The sequence below is a fragment of the Dendrobates tinctorius genome, unplaced genomic scaffold (genome assembly GCF_039654945.1).
Source record: "Dendrobates tinctorius isolate UK_male_01 unplaced genomic scaffold, ASM3965494v1 ptg000008l, whole genome shotgun sequence".
In the NCBI taxonomy this organism is placed as follows: domain Eukaryota; kingdom Metazoa; phylum Chordata; class Amphibia; order Anura; family Dendrobatidae; genus Dendrobates; species Dendrobates tinctorius.
Window position 1 is genome coordinate 71,346,571 of NW_027361676.1, and position 13,319 is coordinate 71,359,889.

At 41.5% G+C, this 13,319-nt stretch overlaps 1 protein-coding gene across 3 annotated transcripts in view; it reads right to left on the reverse strand.

The window, feature by feature from the left end:
• Nucleotides 1–13,319, reverse strand: part of ACSL1 (acyl-CoA synthetase long chain family member 1) — a 104,502-nt gene that overhangs the window by 59,177 nt on the left and 32,006 nt on the right. The window lies entirely within an intron of this gene.

Here is a 13,319-nt window from a genome sequence, read left to right on the forward strand (position 1 = left end):
TGGCATCATGGGCTCCTCAAAACAACTCTCAAATGATCTGAAAACCAAGATTATTCAACATAGCTTTTCAGGGGGAAGGATACAAAAAGTTGTCTCAGAGATTTAACCTGTCAGTTTCCACTGTGAGGAATATAGTAAGGAAATGGAAGAACACAGGTACAGTTCTTGTTAAGCCCAGAAGTGGCAGGCCAAGAAAAATATCAGAAAGACAGAGAAGAAGAATGGTGAGAACAGTCAAGGACAATCCACAGACCACCTCCAAAGACCTGCAGCATCATCTTGCTGCAGATGGTGTCACTGTGCATGGGTCAACAATACAGCGCACTTTGCACAAGGAGAAGCTGTATGGGAGAGTGATGCGAAAGAAGCCGTTTCTGCAAGCACGCCACAAACAGAGTCGCCTGAGGTATGCAAAAGCACATTTGGACAAGCCAGTTACATTTTGGAAGAAGGTCCTGTGAACTGATGAAACAAAGATTGAGTTGTTTGGTCATACAAAAAGGCGTTATGCATGCGCTGTATTGTTGACCGATGCACAGTGACACCATCTGCAGCAAGATGATGCTGCAGGTCTTTGGAGGTGGTCTGTGGATTGTCCTTGACTGTTCTCACCATTCTTCTTCTCTGCCTTTCTGATATTTTTCTTGGCCTGCCACTTCTGGGCTTAACAAGAACTGTACCTGTGTTCTTCCATTTCCTTACTATGTTCCTCACAGTGGAAACTGACTGGTTAAATCTCTGAGACAACTTTTTGTATCCTTCCCCTGAAAAGCTATGTTGAATAATCTTTGTTTTCAGATCATTTGAGAGTTGTTTTGAGGAGCCCATGATGCCACTCTTCATAGGAGAATCAAATAGGAGAACTACTTGCAAGTGGCCACTTTAAATACCTTTTCTCATGATTTGATACACCTGGCTATGAAGTTCAAAGCTCAATGAGGTTACAAAACCAATTTAGTGCTTCAGGAAGTCAGTAAAAAGTAGTTAGGAGTGTTCAAATCAAGAAAATGATAAGGGTGCCCATACTTTTGCACAGGTCAAATTTTGTTTAAATGCAGATTGCACATTTTCTGTTAGTACAATAAACCTCATTTGAATCCAGAAATATAACTGAGTCCATCAGTTATTAGACATATGAAACTGAAATACCTGTTGCAAAAACCAAAATTGTTATAAAGAAAAAAGGTTAACATTAATAGGGGTGCCCAAACTTTTACATATGACTGTATAATGGAGCCCTATGACAGGGTTTATAACAGAAACGAAAGGATATATACACATAGAATGCATATATATATATATGTATTCTATGTGTATATATCTATTCTTTCGTTTCTTTATTAAACCTGTCAGTGTGAGTTTACTGTATAGCGCACTGAATTGCCGCCTTTGCTAAAAGACACCGAGTGCGTATTTCTCGCAAGTCACATGTGTGTTCCGTGTGTGTTCCGTGTGTAATCCGTATTTTTTGCGCACCCATAGACTTGCATTGGCGTACTACGGGTGTAGTACGCCGACAATCGCAGCATGCTCCGATTGGCACGGACCGTAGAATACAGATGAGAAATATACGGCTGGTGCGAGGGACCCCATAGAGAATCATTGGTCCGTGTCTAATGCGTGCTTTTAGCGCCTCTCACTCGGCTGTATTCCTCGCCAGTGTGACCCCGGCCTTATAACAGGAATTAGATGCATCAGGTACTGTGCCCATCTGGGCAACCGGCGAAAGGACAATCGTCACTTGCTGTTTTTGAACCCTTCCCTTATGTTGCCCAGATAACTCACTTATGTCCCTGTATGTAGTGACAATAGATTTAGACCACATCTTGTTAACTCCATGCACATATCTATACACAATGCTTCCATTGTGATTAATATCAACAAAGCGCTGTAAAGGCCCTTTTACATTTAGCGATGCACCAGCGATCCGACCAGCGATCTGACCCGGTCAGGATCGCTGGTGCATCGCTAAATGATCGCTAGTGAGCTTTCATACAGAAAGATCTCACAGCGATGCAGCAGCGACGCAGCGCATGATACTAACCTTTCACACACAGCGATCCTGACGTCCTCCCGCCCGCGTCCAGCGTCGCTCATCTCACACAGCAGGAAGCTGACGAGAAATGGAGCCGCGCGATCAGCGATGGACAGCGGGGGAGCCGGTCGGAGGTAAGTATCACACATAGCGATATCGCTAGCAATATCGCTATAACGTCACAAAACCAGTGACGTTTTAGCGATATTGCTAGCGATATCGCTTAGTGTAAAACCCCCTTAAAGGTCAAGCCAATCTTAAAATCACTATACACGAGCACATACATACAAAAAAAAAAAAAAAGTATATAAGAGGAATCAGCCTCAAGTCAAGCACAGCAGTAAAATAACTCAAACATAAATCATATAATACGCATTTTACTTTTCAGTGAGAACCGGTCTGTACTCCTGATGTGACTTTCAGCAAATCCTTGTATTCCTGAGAAACAAGTAATTCTGGAGCATCTGTTCTTATAACGCTGTGGAGCATATCTGCTTTCATCAGTGCCCCATGTATTAGTAAATGCTTATTCCTGCATAGTCTGACATTGTCCAATACTGACACGTCCGGAGAGCGTCTTCTAGGAGGTTTTCTTCTACAACTTTGTCAAGGATTACAACGATGATCACTTAGGGTAAGTTCACACTGGGAATTTTCAGCTGCTTTTTACAGTACCAGCAAAGCCCATCAGATTTCAGAAATCTCATGAACACACATTTGTTTTTTGTGTCATCAGGATTTTGTGCTTTGCTGATTTTTTGGGACATAGAGCATGTCACTGTTTTTGCTATGTTTTTCACCCATAGGTTTGAATGGGTGTTGAAAAAGTGCTGAAAAAATGCAGGTATTTTCAGCGTTTTTTCTGCAGAAAAGTAATGGGGGCACTATGCACAAAGAAACACAAGTTGCCAAGAAAAAAAAAAAAAAAAAAAAAAAAAAAACCAACACACAAAACGCACCTAAACCTGCATTTTGGCCGCAGCTTCTTTCCTGCCAAGAAATCAGGTTTTGCTGCAGAAAAAAAAAAAAAAAAAAAAAAAAAAAAAAAAAAGAAGCATAAACGCCCAGTGTGAACTTACCCTTATGATGGTTTTGCCACTGTACACAGAGGTCATACATACCAAAATAATGAACGCCCTCCCCTTAGTGAATACAAGGGGGGGGGGGGGTTTGCATGATAACACGGCTCCCACAACTATTAATTTGATGGTGGTGTTCAGTTGGCTTGTTAAGCTCTGGTTTACAAAGAGTTAATGTTTCAGTAAGCTGTGATATTTCATGAGCATGTTCCCTGTTGTCAGGTAGATTTGGCTTCCCGCTCTTTTTTTGAACCTGTTTTGATTGGCTGACAGAGTATGAGCAGGAAGAACTTGTTATATAATCAGCTGTGTGAGACAGTTACCTCAGTTTACCTCAAGAAGATTTCAAGATAAGCAGGATGGATTCATTACTTCAGCAGTTACTTATGAGGGAAGAAGAAGGCAGCATCCAGTGGTTAAGGAGCTGCCTAGAGGCCGGTCACCTTACTGAACCGGCCCCCATTCCGGTGGGTTTACCGGCTCCGTTGTCAGGATCCTCACCTCCTCCACACTCTTCCGGAGCGGTTTCCATCCTGGTGTAGTCATGTCGCAGCTCCGGGAGGGATCGGAGAGCCCGGGTTACATATTCCCCTCCGCCGCAGGCATCCAGGTAGGCTGACCACGCACAGGATATGCGCGATATGAGTCAGAAGTCACACCGGAACACAGGCAGCAAAACGCGAGAACTCCAGCGAAACCAGTCCACGTCATCAGACACAGCCACCGGCACATCAGTGAGGCGACGGGGAGGAGCACCCGGGGAAACAGCGGTGAATTTGAAGTTAACGGAGACATCTAGCCACGACAGCCGTAAAAGCGCTGCAGCGGCCCAGGGAACCCCAGTACAAGCCAGGCAGCGTTCAGCAGAGGTCTGTGCAAATGAAGACAGCGAGGCTGTGGCTTTATCATGGAGAACAGTCTCAACGGCAATGGATATCGAAGTATGCCAGGAATCATCTACTCAGCAGCATTCGCCTGCCGTGACAGGCTTGAGTACAGAAGCTTCCTTGGACCCGGTCGACACACAGGATCAGAGGGGCGAGATTATTAATGTCCCTTTATCTACCCCCTTGTATGCTAATCTTAAGAGTTAGGTTAAAGAAGTGTTAAGTGAATGTATGTCTACAGGAACAGCCCCAGTGTTACGCCCTCATGAGGTTGCAGCCAGCAGAAGAGTAGTTGTAAAACCAGGGCTGCCAGAAGTAATGTTAAAAGAATCTTTGGCATGTGAGATGTCCCCACTTGGTTTCCATATTAATATGTCAGTAAAAGAACAAATTTGGCACGGGGAATACATTGATATTTTCTCCCTTTTACCGTCAATTAAAGAACAATATCATAGATATGAAAGAAAAGATGAACAGGAAGAAAAGAAACGGGTGGTTATTCAGAGGTCATTTAATAATTGGCTTCAAGCATTTGCCATCTATGCTTCTGTAATGGGTGAAAAACACCCTTCGTTATGTTAGAGTCTGTTTCAGCATTTAGATTCAATTTTGGATGCATATCGGAACTGTGTGGGCATGTCATGTTACAATATGACGAAGCATTTCGTCAAAAATTAGCCATGCACCCTAACCTATCATGGGGTAAAAAAAGACCTGGGATTATGGCTAATTTTGATGTTGCCCCAGAAGTTCCCATCATATAAGCAGAAAATGGCTACACCTAGTAAAAAAAAGGGGTGCGTTTTGCATTCACGAATCAAGCTGTAAATGGGCTGCAAACTCATTTTCGCCATGAGTGCTCGTTTTGCGGTGGTACACATGCAATGTTTAGATGCTTCAAACGTCAGTCACAAAATGGTCAGCAAAGACCCAATAAAGATGCACTTTCAAAGAGCGCTGACTCCAGTGACGTTACAAAATATGGTCCCATGGTTAGAAATGTACCCAGAGACGGAGAGTAGTTACATGCTGAAAAATGGTTTCTGTAACGGATTTTTTGTTCCAACATTTTCAGGTACTGGTTGGAAACAATGGAACAACTTGCGATCAGCGTTAGATTATCCAATGATAGTCGAGGAAAATATATTAAAAGAGATTGAAGCAGGTAGAGTAGAGGGCACATTTGACTCTCCTCCGTTTGATAATTTCAGGGTCTCTCCATTGGGCTTAGTTCCTAAAAAAGAGGTAGGTTCGTTTAGACTGATTCATCACTTATCGTATCCCATAGGAAGTTCCCTAAAGGATGAAGTGGATACGGAAATTTGTTCAGGGAAGTACACTTCATTTGATGTTGCAGTGGAGTTTCTGCAAAGTTTTGGTCACAAGTCATTGCTAGCAAAATCTGACATAAAAGCTGCGTTCAGGTTGTTACCAGTTGATCCAAGAGGTTTCAATTCCCTTGGTTTTTGTTTTAAAGATAAATTTTTTATTGATGTCTCCCTATGGGGTTTTCATTATCTTATTTTGAGACGTTTTCAACTTTTCTTCAATGGGTAGTGGAGTCCAAATCAAAAGGCGGCGGAGTAGTGCATTATCTTGATGATTTCTTGTTTATTGGTCCCAGAGACTCTGACGTTTGTTTTGCTTTGATGGATAAGTTTGTTAAAGTTTGCGAGCATTTTGGAATACCGATGGGAAAAAAAAAAAAAAAAAAAAAAAAAAGCGTCTCCTTGTACTTCTTCAGAATTCCGAATCTATGACATGCTCTCTCCCTGCTGAAAAGATTGACATTTGCTATATGATTAGTCTGTTTTTGTCGAAGGAAAAAGTTTTATTGAAAAATTTGCAGTTATTAGGTTCCTTGAACTTATGCTTAAAAATCATACCCATGGGTAGGGTTTTTTCAAGAAGGCTATACGATGCCACAGCAGGTAACCTTGCGCCTAATTCACACCTGAGATTAGGTAGTGAGCTTGAGGATTTAAAAACTTGGTTGTGGTTCCCATCTAAATTTAATGGCAAGACAAATGTGGCAGACCCGGTTTGTATTTGCCGAAGATTTGGATTTGTATATTTTTATGGACGAATCAAAAGGTTTTGGTTTAGCTTATAAATTGCACTGGTCGGCAAACAGATGGCCTAGTTCTTGGTCTTACAGTAATATTAAGAAGGGAGCAATTTTAGACCTTTTCGCCATATATGTAGCCATTCTTTTGTGGGGACCTAGCCTTTGCAATAAGCGTATATTTTTTCATTCTAACAACCAGGGTTTGGTTTTTAGGTTATGTTAATACATTTTCGGATGAAAACAGATGGGCTAAACAGATTCTTAGGCCGTTAGTTCTTGCCTGTATGGACTGTAATATCTGGTTAAAAGCGTCATTTTCAAATGAATTAATGATTGTGCTAAACTTATTTGTCACCGCCAGTGGTCAAAGTTTTTGGAGCATGTTCCCGGAGCCGACAAAGAAGGAACGATTTGCCCAGAGAATATATGGGACATAGTACAGGTCTAATTCAATATTTTATTGGAAAGTCCTTGGCTGAAAAAACTTGGTCCGAGTATTCGGGCACTTGGAATGTATGGATAAGATTTTGTACAGCAAACGGTTACTCATATAACAAAGCTAAGGAAGAAACAGCTCTGAAATTTGCGGAGCATTTGGTTTTGAATGGTCTGTCTTCTTCAACGTTCGCAAAACACATTGCTGGTGTTTCATTTTTCCTTAAATCTTTGGGCAAGAAACCATTGAATGACAATTTTTTTTAATGAAACAATTTTTAAAAGGATTCAGTTCAGAAGGGCTAATTTTAAACAGGATGATCGTCGTCCCATATCATTTCGCTTGCTAAAAGATATTTGCTTGTCTCTCCCATCGGTTTGCGACAATTTTGAAGAAAGTTGTTTGTTTTCAGCAACATTTACATTTTTTTGCAGCTCTTCGTGTCGGGGAAATAGATTCTCAAATCAAAAAAATTCACCTTCTGGCCTGTTAATGGAGGATGTAAAGGTATTTGAATCCTCTGTCGTTTTATTTATAAAAAGGTCAAAAACGGATCAGTTAGGAAGAGGAGCTTCAGTTTATCTGCAATCTCGGATTCAGTCATTTGTCCAGTCTCGAGTGTGAAGAGATGGCTTAGCATGAGACCAAGTTTAGAAGGTTCATTTTTTTCACCGCAATAGTATACCAGTGACTGTTTTTCAATTTAATTTTATTTAAAAAAAAAAAAAAAGATAAAAATCACATCGCACTCTTTTCGTATTGAAGCAGCAACGGAAGCGGCTAGGTTGGGTTTTCAAGACAATAATATAATGAAAATTGGAAGGTGGGAATCGAAAAGGTTCAAATTGTATGTTCGGCCAAATTTATAGGAATGCTAACATCTTATTCATTTTGTAGATCCGCTAATTGTGTGGATCATCGGACACTAGTATATTTATTGGGCCGAAAAAAGGGCGACGATGCGGTACTATACAGAGAATCTCTCATTTAATACTTCTTCCCGCCACATTTTTTGGTTTAGCAGAAGAGGAATGTTATGGAAAAATTTGGTTGGATTTATGCAACAGCTGTCAAAGAGTCATCCGTATTCTGATTTAATAATTTTGCATTTCACAGAATCATAGAATCATAGAATAGTAGAGTTGGAAGGGACCTCCTGGGCCATCTGGTCCAACCCCCTGCTCAAAGCAGGATTCGCTAAATCAACCCAGTCAGATGTCTGTCCAGCCTCTGTTTGAAGACTTCCATTGAAGGAGAACTCACCACTTCTCGTGGCAGCCTGTTCCACGCATTGATCACTCTAACTGTCAAAGTTTTTTCTAATATCTAATCTGTGTCTCCTCCCATTCAGTTTCATCCCATTGCTTCTAGTCTTTCCTTGTGCAAATGAGAATAAAGTTGATCCTTCTACAATGTGACAGCCCTTTAGATATTTGTAGACAGCTATTAAGTCTCCTCTCAGTCTTCTCTTTTGCAAACTAAACATTCCCAAATCCTGCAACCTTTCCTCATAAGACAGGGTTTGCAGACCGGTCACCATTCTGGTCGCTCTTTTCTGAACTTGCTCCAGTTTGTTGATGTCTTTTTTAAAATGTGGTGCCCAAAACTGGACACAATATTCCAGATGAGGTCTGACCAAAGAGGAGTAGAGGGAAATAATGACTTCACGTGATCTAGACTGTATGCTTCTGTTAATACATCCTAGAATTGCATTTGCCTTTTTTGCTGCTGCATCACACTGTTGACTCATATTCAGTCTGTGATCTATTAGTATACCCAAGTCTTTTTCACATGTGCTGTCACTTAGCCCTATTCCTCCCATTCTATATATGCTTTTTTCATTTTTATTGCCCAGATGTAGTACTTTGCATTTCTCCCTGTTAAAAACCATTCTGTTAGTTGCTGCCCACTTCTCCAGTTTATTTAAATCTTTTTGAATCCTCTCTCTCTCTTCTCTAGTATTAGCTATCCCTCCTAGCTTTGTGTCATCAGCAAATTTAATCAGTTTACCCTCAATTCCTTCATCTAAATCGTTGATAAAGATGTTGAACAATACAGGGCCCAGGACAGAGCCCTGTGGTACCCCACTTGAGACATTCTTCCAACTGGATGTGCAGCCATTTACGACCACTCAGCCAGTTATGAATCCACCTAACAGTTGCCTTGTCCATTCCATACTTAGTCATTTTTTCAATAAGGATTGTATGAGAGACTTTGTCAAATGCTTTGCTGAAGTCAAGATATACTATATCTACAGCATTTCCTTGATCCACCCAATCAGTGATACCGTCATAGAAGGAAATTAAGTTAGTCTGACATGACTTATTAGTTACAAACCCATGCTGACTGTTTAATCACTTCATTCTTATCCAGGTGTTGACATACATGTTGTTTAATAATTTGTTCAAAGATCTTTCCTGGTATAGAAGTCAGACTCACCTGCCTATAGTTGCCTGGGTCCACCTTCTTCCCCTTTTTGAAGATAGGAAAAACATTTGCTCTTTTCCAGTCTTCTGGCACTTCTCCTGTTCTCCAAGAATTTTCAAAGATTATGGAGAGGGGTTCAAAAATTTCTTCTGCTATCTCCTTCAGTACTCTGGGGTGTAATTCATCTGGACCTGGAGACTTGAATTCATTTAGGTTAGCTAAGTGTTTCCTCACTATCTTTCTGTTTATAGATATCCTGGATTCTTCTATTCCCTTAATAGGACAGTGAATAACAGTTGATGTTACATTTCTTTTCTGAGAGAAAACAGATGCAAAATAGGAATTTAAAAGTTCAGCCTTCTCAACATCCTGTCTTACTGTTTCATCATTTTCATCCTGTAAAAATCCTATAGCATCTTTGACTTTTCTTTTACTTTTGACATATCCCCAAAATCCTTTATTATTGCTTTTGACATCTCTTGCAAGCCTCAATTCATTTTCAGCTTTAGCTAATATGATTTGTGCCCTGCAGGTTCTGCAGACAGCATTATATTCTTCTTTAGATATGCCTCCCTCTTTCCATTTTATAAACATTTTTTTCTTCCTTTTTAGCATGTGCTTAAGTTCTGTGTTCATCCATCCTGGTTTCCTTAAATGCTTCCTATTCTTCCCTCTTTTCGGAATTGTTAACAACTGTGCTTTGAGAATTTCATTTTTTAAGATTTCCCATCCTTCCTGGACATTTTTGTCTTTAAGGATATCCAGCCATTGGATCCCTCCAATTCTCTTTCTGAATCCCTTAAAATCTGCCTTTCTGAAATCTTACCTTGACGTCTGAGTCTTCACAGGTCTTCCGCCTCTAGTTATCCAAAATTCTAAAATAGCATGGTCGCTACCTCCTAGGGTCCCAGCCACTTTTACCTCCTCAACCATTTCCTCCCTGTTTATAAGGATTAGATCCAAGGTAGCAGTTCCCCTTGTTTTCTCCCTTACCTTTTGGAAGATAAAGTTGTCAGCAAGAGAGGATAAGAATTTCCTTGACCTGTTAGTTTTGCCTGAGAGAGATTCCCAACAAATGTCTGGATAGTTGAAATCTCCCATGACAACTATGTCATATTTTTTGGAGAACTTGGCCATTTGATGCATAAAGAGTTCATCCATATCTTCAGCTTGCACAGGCGGCCTGTAGTAAATGCCTACAATGGTGTCCTTTCCATTGTTCTGTCCTTGTATTCTTACCCAAACAGTTTCCACAGAACTCCCAGTCTCTGAAGCTTCAATCTCTGTGCAGATATACGCGTTTCTAACATACAATGCGACACCCCCTCCTCGTTTATCAAGTCTGTTTCTTGCAAATAAGTTGTATCCTTCTAGTCTTGTATTCCAATCATGTGTATTGTCCCACCAAGTTTCAGTGATTCCAATGACATCATATTTCTTTTCCTGTGTTAGTAGTTCCAATTCTCCTTGTTTGTTGCCCATGCTTTGTGCATTAGTATAGAAACATTTTAGTTTGTGATTGGTTTCTCTTTCTCCAATATTTTTATTAATTAGATTCTTTCGTCTTTGTTCTTCCTTTCCACTTCTAATAGCAGAGTTCTCAATAGCATTTGTCAGGTGTATGGCTTTTTCTGGTCTTTTGCTTCCCTTCCCATGTTGTTCTATGGGGGTAACGATTTAGGTAAAGTTAACACTCTCGATTTATTAGCCTTCATGAGGAAGGATTTGAGTTTACTAAAAATGGAATTGTTTAAATCATTTTTTGTATTTTCAGAAATTGTCCCTAGATTGTTATGGGCAGAACACAATGTCGTTTTTTGAAAAAATAAGAAAAAGGGTTAACAGGAGTATGCAGAGGTTTATGGTTTTGATTGATGGATTTTCCTACAGACACGTCGACTTGAAAGAAAAGATCCCCGGTATGTACAGAAGGGACCTTGTGCACCTTTCAGATGTTGGCCTGGACATCGAAAAATGGCTGTGGCGTTTTTTTTTTGGGGGGGCGCATGCATTAATATGCACGGCGTGTGGATAATCTCCCTGTTTTAGGGAGGATTGTGTCATGATAGTAATTTTATTCAGTGATGGAGATATTTAATGGTTCTGATTAAATAAAATTGGCTGTTGAGTAACTCAAAATAAACGCCACGGCCATTTTATGCCAAACTTAGAACTCGGTGTCCTGTGTCCTTTTTTCTTATGTATGAGAGTGGGGCCTGTGTTATCATGCAAAATGCGAATCTTTTCAGCACTGCAATGAGCCACAAAGCACATAGATCGCTATGGTATTAGATGATGGATACTTGTCCCACCTGCAGCCTCAAATCACTGGTCAATCATTAAACCAGGGTGTTTGACCCTTCAGTTTCCAGCATGAATACATCTGAAAGTACCTAGGATTGGTAATGTTTTTCCAGCCTCTGCAGGTGTTTAATAAAAATAAATTTGAAAACATGAGATGGCTCATATCCCAGAATGTAATCTGATTTTAAACGCAATACGCATGAAATAGTCCGTCTGGAACAAGTTTATCCGAATCACATTGCGACAAGTGGTTGTTTCTAATTACAGCAGCAGAACCATCAAACATAGAAAGGTTTTATCCTAGATGGCAGCGATCTTGCCTTCGCCCAACTTTCTCAGAGTAAAACATTGGAATGTGACCTTGAACTTGACAGAAGAACTCCAAGTGGGAAACTATTCCTTAAAGTGAAAAGTTTTAAAACTAAATTACTCTCCAACTCCAGACCCATCACCACATACAAGTCCCATAAATCATTTACTCCTTGAAAGAATAGAAGGTATGCGTTGATCACATTAGTCTCTTATTAACCAGGGCACAGCAAACTCTGTACTTTGGCAAGTATTAGAAATATGAAACCTGCTACATTCCAGTTTCCATGAACAAAAGCGATTAAAGCATCAAGTCTTACGACAAAATCTAAATACTTTAAAATCCTATTATGGGAAATGTACACCACCACACATGGAAAATTCACACCGGGACACTATTCCATCAGGTTATACAGACTGGGGAGCAATAGTGTCGAGGCAGAGACTCTGCCCACTGACTGTTCACAGAAGCTCCCAGTACCAGGCCACTACACAATGGGAAGGGGCTAGAGTGTATGATCTCAGTCGGGATATTGTATCATACAGTGCACTGTAAAGTTCTTCCATTCATTTTAATGCTAGCATGGAAATGGTTCTCTTTCAATGTTATGTTGCTCCGCATATCATGCTCTGTTCCATCAGGCTCAGCAGATGTAAAGACACTCATGGCAGAATCAGACTTCGGACTGGCCCACCGGAGCATTCTTCAGTGGGCACCAGCACAGCAATATCATGAATACATCACTCTCCCAGTTGCCCAACACTGGGAGTAGTGGTAACAGACATCAGGATGGAACAGCGCTCTCCCCTCCTCACCAGCACCATAGAAGAGTGAGACAGATGGCACCCTGGTAGTGCAGAACAAGTGCAAGTCTGATCTATGCACCAGACTACATTATCACCCCAACTAACTGAAAGGCACCCCTGCCAAACCCAACAGTGACTAGTAATAAAAGGAGGGGGGAATTGGCTTTAGTCAGGGGTAATACAGGGAGTCTTAGGCTCCTTTCAGACTTCAGTTTAGCATCAGGCGCGATGCGGTGAAAAATGTAAAAGCCGGATCCGGCGCCGGTTGTCACCGGATGCGGCTTTTATCCCATAGACTAGCATTATCGCTGCATTGCGCCTGATGGCCATGCGGCGTGTCCGGCTTTTGCCAGATACGGCAAAAAATGCCTGTCCGGCATCTGCAAAAAACGTTCCCTGCAACGTTTTTTTTTGCAGCGCCGGAACGGCTTTTTACACAGCGCATGCCCGGACATTGAGTGTTAACCCCACAAGTTCCCGGCAAGCGAGCTCTCTCTCCCAGACACTTGAGAGATCTCTCTCGCCGGGCACTTGTGGGTTAACCCCACAAGTGCCTGGAGAGAGATCTGTCGCCCGGACACTGAGTGTTAACCCCACATGTGTCTCTCTAACCGCCACCCCTTCCCCTCTCTCCATACCCTTCGGCGGCTGTCTCTCGTCCCCGATGTACAGTATCTTCCTCCTGCAGCTCCTTAAATCCTGTCCGAGCCGTATCAGACGCCGCATACACATCCGGTGTCACCGCTGCAGGCCGGATCCGGCGGCTCGGCTTTTCGCTGCCGGACACCACACATCGGATGTCTGAAAGTAGCCTTAATGAGGAAACAGAAGTCTCATTCATCCCTATCACCCCTGATTGACTGAGGCCGCCCTCCTTATGTCTCACCTGACTGAGGAAAGGTTGTCATTCCCCACCACTAAGAAAATGAGGCACTTCCTAAAAAGTTTTGGCCTTATAGGTGGCAGA